This window comes from Nelumbo lutea, chromosome 4, assembly GCF_056320005.1.
Source record: "Nelumbo lutea isolate HS-2025 chromosome 4, American lotus-T2T, whole genome shotgun sequence".
NCBI lineage: Eukaryota > Viridiplantae > Streptophyta > Magnoliopsida > Proteales > Nelumbonaceae > Nelumbo > Nelumbo lutea.
In genome coordinates, this window is record NC_142687.1 from 75,370,181 (window position 1) to 75,383,908 (window position 13,728).

General features: G+C 31.8%; 2 non-coding genes across 2 annotated transcripts; both read left to right on the forward strand.

Moving 5' to 3' along the window:
* Positions 1 to 7,314: 7,314 nt before the first annotated feature.
* On the forward strand, positions 7,315 to 7,388 carry TRNAT-AGU (transfer RNA threonine (anticodon AGU)). Its single transcript has one exon. It is a non-coding gene; the product is annotated as a tRNA-Thr (tRNA).
* Positions 7,389 to 9,208: 1,820 nt separating this feature from the next.
* Positions 9,209 to 9,282, forward strand: TRNAT-AGU (transfer RNA threonine (anticodon AGU)). Its single transcript has one exon. It is a non-coding gene; the product is annotated as a tRNA-Thr (tRNA).
* Positions 9,283 to 13,728: the final 4,446 nt, after the last annotated feature.

Genomic DNA, 13,728 nt, shown 5'->3' on the forward strand with positions numbered 1-13,728 from the left:
ACTAGATGTTTGATAAGGAAAATTAGATGACACTTGAAGGGCATTTTTGTCTTATTGAATGCCACTTAACGGTTGGTTAACATCAGGTAGTAGATTGTCCGAAAATGAAAGTTCGGGTACTAGATTTCCGTGTTTTAAAGTTCGGGTACTAAATTTACACTCGACCTAAAGTACAGGGTACCTATCAGAAATTTTCCCTATTTGAAAGTGTGCTGACAATGCCGAGTGCATACAAATAGGAAAAGCAATCTGATTGGAATGCTTGGGGATTAATTGATAATTACAACATAGCTATACTATTTAAAAAGGCACCCTCAATGTGATAGGTATAAGAACTGCTTGCTTACTCATTAGTATAGCTATATTGCAATTGAGGGTTCCCTAGTCTAGGGTAGGGTCTCTCTCTCCACCCACTATTCATTCTTATGGGACTCAAGTAAAAAGTATATGGGGTCACTCTTCAAGGGCCACGCCAATGTTATTTCTTGAGAAAGTTAATTAAGCTCAGTTCAGAAACAGTACAAAATATAAATATGTAGAGTGCAAAACCTTATATTTTGTATTATTTTGTTTGTATTTGTACTCTTTCCAACTTGAGCCTTAGGCTGTGTTTAGTTACAATTCAAATGCAAATATGTACACTGCATATTTACCATTTTTTCGGTTCATGAATGCAAATGAGGCTCACATTTTAAACAATTTTTGCACTCATCTTCTTTGTTTGAAATCAGTGCAAAGTGTAGACCCATCAGTAAATGCTCAAACTATCTTAAGCTCTAATGCCTTAACTTCACTCAAAAAGTTATTTATCAAAAACACAAAATTGTATCCAAAAAATAGGTACAGTAATGCTTTCTGCTCAGAGTACAAAAGTGTTAGAAAATACATTTTTGATCTGTTAATTATTACTTTTTTACATATCAAACAAACACTTGCAAATGCGAACTGGGTTACATAAATACCGCGGTTCGACGTTTATATCGCTAACAAATGGAATGTTAAGAGTGGAATCTTTTATTTAACAATTCTAATAAAACTCTTTTGAGTTTTGCCTTTCTTTATCATTTCCCTCTAATGCGAATATTAATTAGACCTATTCATAGGTGGGGTTTGGATTTAACTTTTGTCAAAATTTAAATGGATCCATTCCAAAGACAAGCCTGACCCATAAACAGGTCTAATAACAATCCTAATAAGTAATAGCTAATTTTTTAACCAGAACTAAAAAAATATATATAACAAGAAAGAACGTCGGGAACCAGCTTTTAGGGATCATATTAGTAAAAGAAAGCATCTTGTCTTAAACTCTCCTTATTAATATATATTTTTATTAACATTCTTAATATTTAATTCCTTATTATTGACAATTAGCTAGGGTCCTAGACTTCTAGGCTTTTTACTTTTCCATACGACGCAGATGAATGTTGTATCTGATTTTACTTAATTCCAAGGGTTGCAAATGGATTACAATCTAGAACCAAATTTGATTCAGTATTATTTTGATCAAAATGGCCATTTATTAATCGTACTTAGGTTCAAAAAGTTCAGAAATACAGTGAGATCGAGCATGGTGATTGGAGAACCAGTAATTGTAATTTTGGAGACCTCATTACAATTATGACCTAAGTTTCTACTTTTTTTATGATAGTCTGAGTACCTCATTTCTGTATTTTTTTTTCTTGGGTTGAAGACTTCATTACAGATATTGCATAAAATATTTACCTGAAAAACACAAAGCTTTTGATGGAAATATTAGCTATGTTTTGGTCCATTTAAGTTTCAAAGGGGCCACATTGAATTGTGGGTTTTCACTATTCATCTTCATCATATTGGACAGATAGCAGGTTCTAGGGCTAAAGATCGATTCTGGGTCATATGCTCCATGATCCAACATTTTGTCCTTAAATTAAATTTATAGATTAATATAGGTATCTCACATTGTGGCTTATTGGCCTCCTTTGGTAACAATCACAATTTTTATAAAGGGATTTGTAAAGAAGTGATTGCTTCCATAGCTCAGTTGGTTAGAGCACCCGTTTAGTAAGCGAGAGGTCCTAAGTTAAAATCTCAATGAAAGCATTAATATATTTTTGATTTATTTCCATTTTACTTCAATATACTGATTAATTTCATTGCAAGTAACAAGTTAATTTTATAAAAAGAATTTCGTAATAGTATTTTGGTACAAATGCTTTTATTAAAGTGGTTTTGTAAAATTACTTTTACAAAAATGCTTTCTTAATAGTATTTTTGTAAAAATGCTTTTGTAAAACTGCTTTTGTAATAGTAATTTCATAATACTTTTGTAAGTGTTTTCGTAGAAGTACTTTCATAAAAGTGATTTTAGGTTGGCTTTAGTTTTGATTGGTTTCAAATTGAACAAAAGTCTAGCCTCATGATCTGATTATTAGAAATTTGACTTAGATCTAATTCAAACCAATAAAAATATTGGACCAATTAATTTTGGATTGACCCAATCCAATAATTATACTCAATTGTACAAAACCGGTCAATTGACAGCCCTTCTCTCGATATAAATCATCTGCTTGAGAACGAAAGCTCTGAATCTGCTGTGGACGAACGCAAGAATCATAATTTAGTTTTTCTTCTAGGTTTTCGAATCTCAGACAATTGATCGATTGACCATATAATTTCTGGTTTTGAGTATATTTGGATTTATAATGACCATACCATCTATATTGGAGTTGTTAAACAAAAAACTCTGAAGCTGATTTTTTGTGCATCTCTAATAACAAAGAAGTTTAGATATCTCTTGTATGCTTGAGAAATCAAGTTGGTTAAGTGTTTGATTTTAACTTCTCTCATGCTGATCAACAATGAAGATTCGAAGGGACTTAAGCCCTGTTTAGGGGATGCATTGAATATCATCAGAATAATGCAACTTAAAGAATTAAAGAAATTACAAGAGACGTTCTAAATAATGTAAGAATTTGTATTTCTTGTATATGTCAACCAAGATGTTTTGGGTACAATATATATACACAAAAGAATGAAATAGTAATGGAAAGAAAGAAAAGAATAGACAGTTGCCTATGTATAATGTTTGTTAAATGGTTATCTTCCTAATTTAGCTATTTCTAAACTTGAGAGAGAGCCTCCTTTGGCAACTTGCACTTTTGTAGAATTTCCATTTATATCTCTTTCCTTTCTATTGGAAACATGCATTATTGTAGAATCACCATTTTTAAAGATTTCCTTTGTTACACTTGCCAACCAAAAGCTTTCCTTATTATGCCCCTCAAGTGAAACAAGGCTGGAATCACATGAAGCTTGGACTGAAGGAAGTCAAACTGAACTAGAGAAAGGGATTTGGTAAACATATCATCCAATTGATTATCAGTAGGGATATATCGGACCACCATATTTTTGCACATAATATGATCGCGCAGAAAATGAAAATTCACTTCAATGTGTTTCGTATGAGCAAAAAAAACAATGGGATCGAGCATGGTGACTGGTGAACTAGTAACTGTAATTTTAGGGACCTCATTACAATTATGACCTTAGTTTCTGCTCTTTTGATTATAGTTTTAAGACCTCATTTCAATTTTTTTTTTTGGTGGAAGACCTCATTATAGATAATGCATAAGATATTTACCAAAAAAACACAGCTTTTGATGGAAATATTAGCCGTGTTTTTGTCCATTTAATTTTCAAAGGGGCTGCATTGAATTGTGGGTATTCACTTTTCATCTTCATAATATTGGACAGATAGCAGGTTTTAGGGCTAAAGATTGGTTCTGGGCCTTATGCTCCATGATCCAATATTTTGTCCTTAAATTAAATTTAAAGAGTAATACAGGTAGCAGACATTGTGGCCTATTGGCCTCCTTTGGAAACGACAAAAGATTTTATAAAGGGATCTATAAACAAGTGATTGCTTCCATAGCTCAGTTGATTAGAGGACCCGTTTAGTAAGCGGGAGGTCCTGAGTTTGAATCTCAATGAAAGCATTAATATATTTTTTATTTATTTTCATTTGACTTCCATATACTGATTAATTTCATTGTAAATAACAAGTTAATTTTATAAAAGTGTTTTCTTAATAGTATTTTGGTAAAAATGCTTTTATTAATGTGGTTTTGTAAAAGTACTTTTATAAAAATGCTTTCGTAATAGTATTTTTGTAAAAATGCTTTTGTAAAACTGCTTTTGTAATATTGTTTTCATAAAAATACTTTCTTAAAAGTACTTCTTGTAAATTTAATTTTGTAAGTGTTTTCATAGAAGTACTTTCGTAAAAATGATTTTAGGTTGGCTTTAGTTTTGATTGGTTTCAAATTGGGCAAAAGTTTGGCCTCATGATCTGATTATTAGAAATTTGACTTAGATCCAATTCAGACCAATAAAAATATTGGACCAATTAATTTTGGATTAACCCAATCCAATAATTATACTCGACTGTACAAAACTGGTCAATTGACAACCCTTCTCTCGATAATAAATCATCTGCTTGAGAATGAAAGCTCTGAATCTGCTGTGGACGAATGCAAGATTCATAATTTAGTTTTTCTTCTAGGTTTTCAAATCTCGCAAGAATCATAATTTAGTTTTTCTTCTATGTTTTTGAATCTCAGACAACAGATCGATTGACCATGTAATTTCTGGTTTTGAGTATTTTTGGATTTATAATGACCATACCATCCACATTGGAGTTGTTAAACAAAAAACTCTGAAGCTGATTTTTTGGTGCATCTCTAACGACAAAGAAGTTTAGATATCTCTTTTATGTTGGAGAAATCAAGTTGGTTAAGTGTTTGATTTTAACTTCTCTCATGCTGATCAACAATGAAGATTCGAAGGGACTTAAGCCCTGTTTAGGGGATGCATTGAATACTGTCAGAATAACGCAACTTAAAGAATTAAAGAAATTACAAGAGCCATTCTAAATAATGTAAGAATTTGTATTTCTTGTATATATCAACCAAGATGTTTTGGGTACAATATATATACACAAAGGAATGAAATAGTAATGGAAAGAAAGAAAAGAATAGGCAGTTGCCTATGTATAATGTTTGTTAAATGGTTATCTTCCTAATTCAGCTATTTCTAAACTTGAGAGAGAGCCTCCTTTGGCAACTTGCACTTTTGTAGAATTTCCAATTATATCTCTTTCCATTCTATTGGAAACATGCATTATTGTAGAGTCACCAAATTTAAAGATTTCCTTTGTTACACTTGCCAACCAAAAACTTTCCTTATTATGCCTCTCAAGTGAAACAAGGTTAATATCACATGAAGCTTGGGCTGTAGGAAGTCAAACTGAACTAGAGAAAGGGATTTGGTAAACATATCAGCCAATTGATTATCAGTAGGGATATATTGGACCACCATATTTTTGCAAAGAATTTGATCGCACAGAAAATGAAAATTCATTTCAATATGCTTTGTATGAGCAGAAAAAAACAATGGGATCGAGCATGGTGATTGGTGAACTAGTAACTGTAATTTTAGGGACCTCATTACAATTATGACCTCAGTTTCTGCTCTTTTGATGATAGTTTGAGGACTTCATTTCAGTGTTTTTTTTTTGGGTGGAAGACCTCATTATAGATATTGCATAAGATATTTACCAGTAAAACACAGCTTTTGATGGAAATATTAGCCGTGTTTTTGTCCATTTAATTTTCAAAAGGGCCGCATTGAATTGTGGGTATTCACTTTTCATCTTCATAATATTGGACAGATAGCAGGTTTTAGGGCTAAAGATTGGTTCTGGGCCTTATGCTCCATAATCCAATATTTTGTCCTTAAATTAAATTAATAGAGTAATACAGGTAACAGACATTGTGGCCTATTGGCCTCCTTTGGCAACGACCAAAGATTTTATATAGGGATTTGTGAACAAGTAATTGCACAGCTCAGTTGGTTAGAGCACCTGTTTAGTAAGCGGGAGGTCCTGAGTTCGAATCTCAATGAAAGCATTAATATATTTTTTATTTATTTTTATTTTACTTCCATATACTGATTAATTTCATTGCAAGTAACAAGTTAATTTTATAAAAGTGTTTTCGTAATAGTATTTTGGTAAAAATGCTTTTATTAATGTGATTTTGTCAAAGAACTTTTATAAAAATGCTTTCACAATAATATTTTTGTAAAAATGCTTTTGTAAAATTGCTTTTGTAATATTGTTTTCATAAAAATACTTTCTAAAAGTACTTCTAAAATTAATTTTTTAAGTGTTTTCGTAGAAGTACTTTCGTAAAAGTGATTTTAGGTTGGCTTTAGTTTTGATTGGTTTGAAATTGGAAAAAAGTTTGGCCTCAAGATCTGATTATTAGAAAGTTGACTTAGATCCAATTCAAACCAATAAAAATATTGGACCAATTAATTTTGGATTGACCCAATCCAATAATTATACTCGACTATACAAAACCGATCAATTGACAGCCCTCCTCTCGATGATAAATCATCTGCTTAAGAACGAAAGCTCGGAATCTGCTGTGGACGAACGCAAGAATCATAATTTAGTTTTTCTTCTAGGTTTTTGAATCTCGGACAACTGATCGATTGAGCAGGTAATTTCTGGTTTTTAGTATTTTTGGATTTATAATGACCATACCATCCATATTGGAGTTGTTAAACAAAAAACTCTGAAGCTGATTTTTTGGTGCATCTCTAACGACAAAGAAGTTTAGATATCTCTTGTACGCTTGAGAAATCAAGTTGGTTAAGTGTTTGACTTTAACTTCTCTCATGCCGATCAGCAATGAAGATTCGAAGGGACTTAAGCCCTGTTAAGGAGATGCATTGAATATCGTTAGAATAATGCAACTTAAAGAATTAAAGAAATAACAAGAGGAATTCTAAATAATGTAAGAATTTATATTTCTTGTATATGTCAGCCAAGATGTTTTGGGTACGACATATATACACAAAAGAATGAAATAATAATGGAAAGAAAGAAGAGAATAGGCAGTTGCTTATGTATAAGGTTTGTTAAATGCTTATCTTCCTAATTCAGCTATTTCTAAACTTGAGTGAGGTCAAACTGAACTAGAGAAAGGGATTTGGTAAACACATCAGCCAATTGATTATTAGTAGGGATATATCGGACCACCATATTTTTGCGAAGAATATGATCGCACAGAAAATGAAAATTCACTTCAATGTGCATCATATGAGCAAAAATAAACAATGGGATCAAGCATGGTGATTGGTGAACTAGTAAGTGTAATTTTAGGGACCTCATTAAATTTATAGAGTAATACAAGTGGCAGACATTGTGGCCTATTAGCCTCCTTTGGCAACGACCAAAGATTTTATAAAGGGATTTGTAAACATGTGATTGCTTCCATAGCTCAGTTGGTTAGAGCACCTGTTTAGTAAGCGGGAGGTCCTGAGTTCGAATCTCAATGAAAGCATTAATATATTTTTTATTTATTTTCATTTTACTTCCATATACTAATTAATTTCATTGCAAGTAACAATTTAATTTTATAAAAGTGTTTTCATAATAGTATTTTGGTAAAAATGCTTTAACTAATGTGGTTTTGTAAAAGTACTTTTATAAAAATGCTTTCGTAATAGTATTCATGTAAAAATGCTTTTGTAAAACTGCTTTTGTATTATTGTTTTCATAAAAATACTTTCTTAAAAGTACTTCTTTTAAAATTAATTTTATAAAAGTGTTTTCATAGATGTACTTTCAAAAAAGTGATTTTATGTTGGCTTCACTTTTGATTGCTTTTAAATTGGATAGAGGTTTGGCCACATGATTAGATTATTAGAAATCTGACTTAGATCCAATTCAAACCAATAAGAATATTGGACCAATTTATTTTGGATTGACCCAATCCAATAATTATAATTGATTGTACAAAACTAGTCAACTGACAACCCTTTTCTTGATAATAAATCATTTGCTTGAGAACAAAAGCTCAGAATTTGCTATGGACGAACGCAAGAATCATAATTTAGTTTTTCTTCTAGATATTCGAATCTCGGACAACTGATCGATTGACCATGTAATTTCTGGTTTAGAGTATTTTTTGATCTATAATGACCATACCATCCATATTGGAGTTATTAAACAAAAAACTTTGAAGCTGATTTTCTAGTGCATCTCTAATGACAAAGAAGTTTACATATCTCTTGTATGCTTGAGAAATCAAGTTTGTTAAGTATTTGATTTTAACTTCTCCCATGCCGATCATCAATGAAGATTTGAAGGGACTTAAGCCCTGTTAAGGGGATGCATTGAATATCGTTAGAATAACACAACTTAAAGAATTAAAGAAATAACAAGAGGAATTCTAAATAATGTAAGAATTTTTATTTCTTGTATATGTCAGCCAAGATGTTTTGGGTACAACATATATACAAAAAAGAATGAAATAGTAATGGAAAGAAAGAAGAGGCAATTGCCTATGTATAATGTTTGTTAAATGGTTATCTTCCTAATTCAGCTATTTCTAAACTTGAGTGAGAGCCTCTTTTGGCAACTTGCACTTTTATAGAGTTTCCATTTATATCTCTTTCCTTTCTATTGGAAGCATGCATTATTGTTGAGTCATCATTTTTAAAGCTTTCCTTTGTTACACTTGCCAACCAAAAACTTTCCATATTATGCCCCTCAAGTGAAACAGGGCTGGAATTTGGTAAACACATCATCTAATTGATTATCAGTAGGGATATATCAGACCACCATATTTTAGAGAAGAATATGATCGTGCAGAAAAAGAAAATTCAATTCATTGTGCTTCGTATGAGCAAAAAAAAAAATGGGATCGAGCATGGTGATTGGTGAACTAGTAACTGTAATTTTAGGGACCTCATTACAATTATGACCTCAGTTTCTGCTGTTTTGACGATAGTTTGAGGACCTCATTTCAGTTTTTTTTTTTTTTTGGGGGGGGGGGGGGGTGGAAGAACTCATTATAGATATTGCATAAGATATTTACCAGTAAAACATAGCTTTTGATGGAAATATTAGTCGTGTTTTTGTCCATTTAATTTTCAAAGGGGCCACAATGAATTGTGGGTATTCACTTTTCATCTTCATAATATTGGACAGATAGCAGGTTCTAGGGCCAAAGATTGGTTATGGGCCTTACGCTCCATGATCCAATATTTTGTCCTTAAATTAAATTTATAGAGTAATACAGGTGATAGACATTGTGGCCTATTGGCCTCCTTTGGCAACGACCAAAGATTTTATAAAGGGATCTGTAAACAAGTGATTGCTTCCATAGCTTAGTTGGTTAGAGCACCCGTTTAGTAAGCGGGAGGTCTTGAGTTCGAATCTCAATGAAAGCATTAATATATTTTTTATTTATTTTCATTTTACTTCCATATAATGATTAATTTCATTGCAAGTAACAAGTTAATTTTAAAAAAGTACTTTCGTAATAGTATTTTGGTAAAAATGCTTTTATTAATGTGGTTTTGTAAAAGAACTTTTATAAAATGCTTTCTTAATAGTTATTGTAAAAATTCTTTTGTAAAACTATTTTTGTAATATTGTTTTCATAAAAATACTTTCTTAAAAGTACTTCTTGTAAAATTAATTTTTTAAAAGTGTTTTCGTAGATGTACTTCCGTAAAAGTGATTTTAGGTTGGCTTTAGTTTTGATTGGTTTCAAATTGGACAAAAGTTTGGCCACATGATCTGATTATTAGAAATTTGACTTAGATCCAATTCAGATCAATAAAAATATTGGACCACTTAATTTTGGATTGACCCAATCCAATAATTATACTCGATTGTACAAAACCGGTCAACTGATAGCCCTCCTCTCGATAATAAATCATCTACTTAAGAACGAAAGCTCTGAATCTGCTGTGGACGAATGCAAGAATCATAATTTAGTTTTTCTTCTAGGTTTTTGAATCTCGGACAACTGATCGATTGAGCTTGTAATTTTTGGTTTTTAGTATTTTTGGATTTATAATGACCATACCATCCATATTGGAGTTGTTAAACAAAAAACTCTGAAGCTGATTTTTTGGTGCATCTCTAACGACAAAGAAGTTTAGATATCTCTTGTACGCTTGAAAAATCAAGTTGGTTAAGTGTTTAATTTTAACTTATCTCATGCCGATCAACAATGAAGATTCGAAGGGACTTGAGCCCTGTTAAGGGGATGCATTGAATATCGTTAGAATAACACAACTTAAAGAACTAAAGAAATAACAAGAGGAACTCTAAATAATGTAAGAATTTTTATTTCTTGTATATGTCAACCAAGATGTTTTGGGTACAACATATATAAACAAAAGAATGAAATAGTAATGGAAAGAAAGAAGAGAATAGGGAGTTGCCTATATATAATGTTTGTTAAATGGTTATCTTCCTAATTCAGCTATTTCTAAACTTGAGTGAGAGCCTCTTTTGGCAACTTGCACTTTTGTAGAGTTTCCATTTATCTCTTTCCTTTCTGTTGGAAACATGCATTTTTGTAGAGTCACCATCTTTAAAGTTTTCCTTTGTTACACTTTCCAATCAATAGCTTTTCCTTATTATGCCCATCAAGTGAAATTGGGCTAGAATCACATGAAACTTGGACTGTAGGAAGTCAAACTGAATTGGAGAAAGGAATTTGGTAAACACATCAGCCAATTGATTTTCAGTAGGGATATATTGGACCACCATAATTTCGCAAAAAATATGGTCGCGCAGAAAATGAAAATCCACTTCAATGTGCTTTGTATGAGCATAAAAAACTGTGTCTGTAGCCAGATATGTCACACCAATGTTATCACAGTAGAGAACATGTGCATAGCCAGTTTTTAACCAAAACTACTCTAATTCTATTTTCTTTTTTTTTTTTTTTGGGTGGAAGACCTCATTATAGATATTGCATTAGATATTAACCACAAAAATATAAAGCTTTTGATGGAAATATTAGTCGGGTGTTGGTCCATTTAATTTTCAAAGGGCCCCCATTGTATTGTAGGTTTTCACTTTTCATCTTCAAAATATTGGACAAATAGCAGGTTCTAAGGCTAAAGATCGGCTCTGGCCTTATGCTCCATGATCCAATATTTTTTCCTCAAAATAAGTTTATACAGTAATACAGGTAGGAGACATTGTGGCCTGTTGGCCTCCTTTGGTAACGATCAAAGATTTTATAAAGGGACTTGTAAACAAGGGATTGCTTCTATAGCTCAATTGTTTAGACTAGACATTTAGTATGCGGGAGGTCTTAAGTTCGAATTTTAATGAAAGCATTAATATATTTTTGAAATCAGTAAACGGGTGCATAGATACTGCGGTTCAACGTTTATATCGCAAACAAACGGAGCCTTAAGAGTGGGACCTTTTATTAAACAACTCTAAGATTACTCTTTTGAGTTTTGCCTTTCTTTATCATTTCCCTCTAATGCAAATATTAATTACAACTATTCATAGGTGGGGTTTGGATTTAACATTTGTCAAAATTTAAAAGGATCCATTCCAAAGCCTGAAGCCTGACCCGTAAATTGGTATAATACCAATCCTAATAAGTAATAGCTGATTTTTTAAACAAAAAAAAAAAAAAACAAGAAAGAACACCATGAACCAGCTTTTAGGATCATATTGTTAAAAGAAAGCACCTCATCTTAAACTCTCCTAATTAATATATATTTTTATAAACATTCTGTATATTTAATTCCTTATTATTGACAACTAGCTAGGGTCCCAAACAATTAGGCTTTTTACTTTTCCACATGACGCAAATCAACATTGTATCTCATTTTAGTTAATTCGAAGTGTTGCAAATGGATTGCAACCTAGATACAAAATTGATTCATTTTTATTTGGATCGAAATGGGCTTTTATTAATCGTACGTATGTTCAAAAAGTTCAAAAATACAGTGGGATCGAGCTTGGTGATTGGAGAACCAGTAATTGTAATTTTGTGGACGTCATTACAATTATGACTTTAGTTTCTATTCTTCTAACAACAATATGAGGACCTCATTTCAATTTTTTTTGGGTGGAAGACCTCATTACAGATATTGCATAAGATATTAATCACAAAAGCACAAAGATTTTGAGGGAAATATTAGTCATGTTTTGGTCCATTTAATTTTCAACGGTCCCCCATTGATTTGTGGGTTTCACTTTTCATCTTCATAATATTTGACAGATAGCAGGTTCAAGGGCAAAAGATTGGTTCTGGGCCTTATGCCCCATGATCCTATATTTTGTCCTTAAAATAAGTTTGTACAGTAATACAGGTAGCAAACATTGTGGTCGACTAGCCTCCTTTGGTAACGAGCAAAGATTTTATAAAGGGATTTGTAAACAAGGGATTGCTTCCATAGCTCAGTTGGTTAGAGCACCCGTTTAGTAAGCGTGAGGTCTTAAGTTCGAATTTCAATTGAAGCATTAATATATTTTTAAATCAGTAAGCGGGTGCATAAATACCACGGTTTGACATTTATATCGCAAACAAATGGAGCCTTAAGAGTGGAACCTTTTATTAAACAACTCTAAGATTACCCTTTTGAGCTATGCCTTTCTTTATCATTTCCCTCTAATGCAAATATTAATTACAACTATTCATAGGCGGGGTTTGGATTTAACATTTGTCAAAATTTAAATGGATCCATTCCAAATCCTGAAGCCTGACCCATAAACAAGTCTAATACCGATCTAAATAAATAATAGCTGATTTTTTAACCAAAATAAAAAAAAATAACAAGAAAGAACATCATGAACTAGCTTTTAGGGATCATATTGTTAGAAGAAAGCACCTCATCTTAAACTCTCCTAATTAATATTTATTTTTATAAACATTCTTAATACTTAATTCCTTATTATTGGCAATTAGCTAGGGTCCCAAACTTCTAGGATTTTTACTTTTCCACATGACGCAGATCAATATTGTATATGATTTTAGTTAATTCCAAGTGTTGCAAATGGATTGCAACCTAGATCCAAATTTGATTCATTTTTATTTGGTTTGAAATGTGCTTTTATTAATTGTACCCAGGTTAAGAAAGTTCAAAAATACATTGGAATCGAGCTTAGTGATTGGAGAACCAGTAACTGTAATTTGGGGGACCTCATTACAATTATGGCCTCAGTTTCTACTCTTCTAGCAACAGTTTGAGGACTTCATTTCTATTTTCTTTTTTTTTTTTGGGTGGAATACCTCATTACAGATATTGCATAAGATATTAACAACAAAAACACAAAGCTTTTGATAGAAATATTAGTCGTGTTTTGGTTCATTTAATTTTCAAAGGGCCCCCATTGAATTAAGGATTTTCACTTTTCATCTTCATAATATTGGATAGATAGCATGTTCTAAGGATAAAGATTGGTTTTGGGCCTTATGCTCCAAGATTCAATATTTTGTCCTTAAAATAAATTTATACAATAATAAAGGTAGCAGACATTGTGGCCTATTGGCCTCCTTTGGTTACGATCAAAGATTTTATAAAGGGATTTGTAAACAAGGGATTGCTTCCATTGCTCAGTTGTTTAGAGCACCTGTTTAATAAGCGAGAGGTCTTAAGTTCGAATCTCAATGGAAGCATTAATATATTTTTGGAATCAGTAAGCAGGTGCATAAATACCGTGGTTTGACGTTTATATCGCAAACAAATAGAGTTTTAAGAGTGGAATATTTTATTTAACAACTTTAAGAATACTCTTTTGAGTTTTGCCTTTCTTTATCATTTCCCTCTAATGCAAATATTAATTACAACTATTCATTGGCGAGATTTGGATTTAACATTTATCAAAATTTAAATGGATCGATTCCAAAG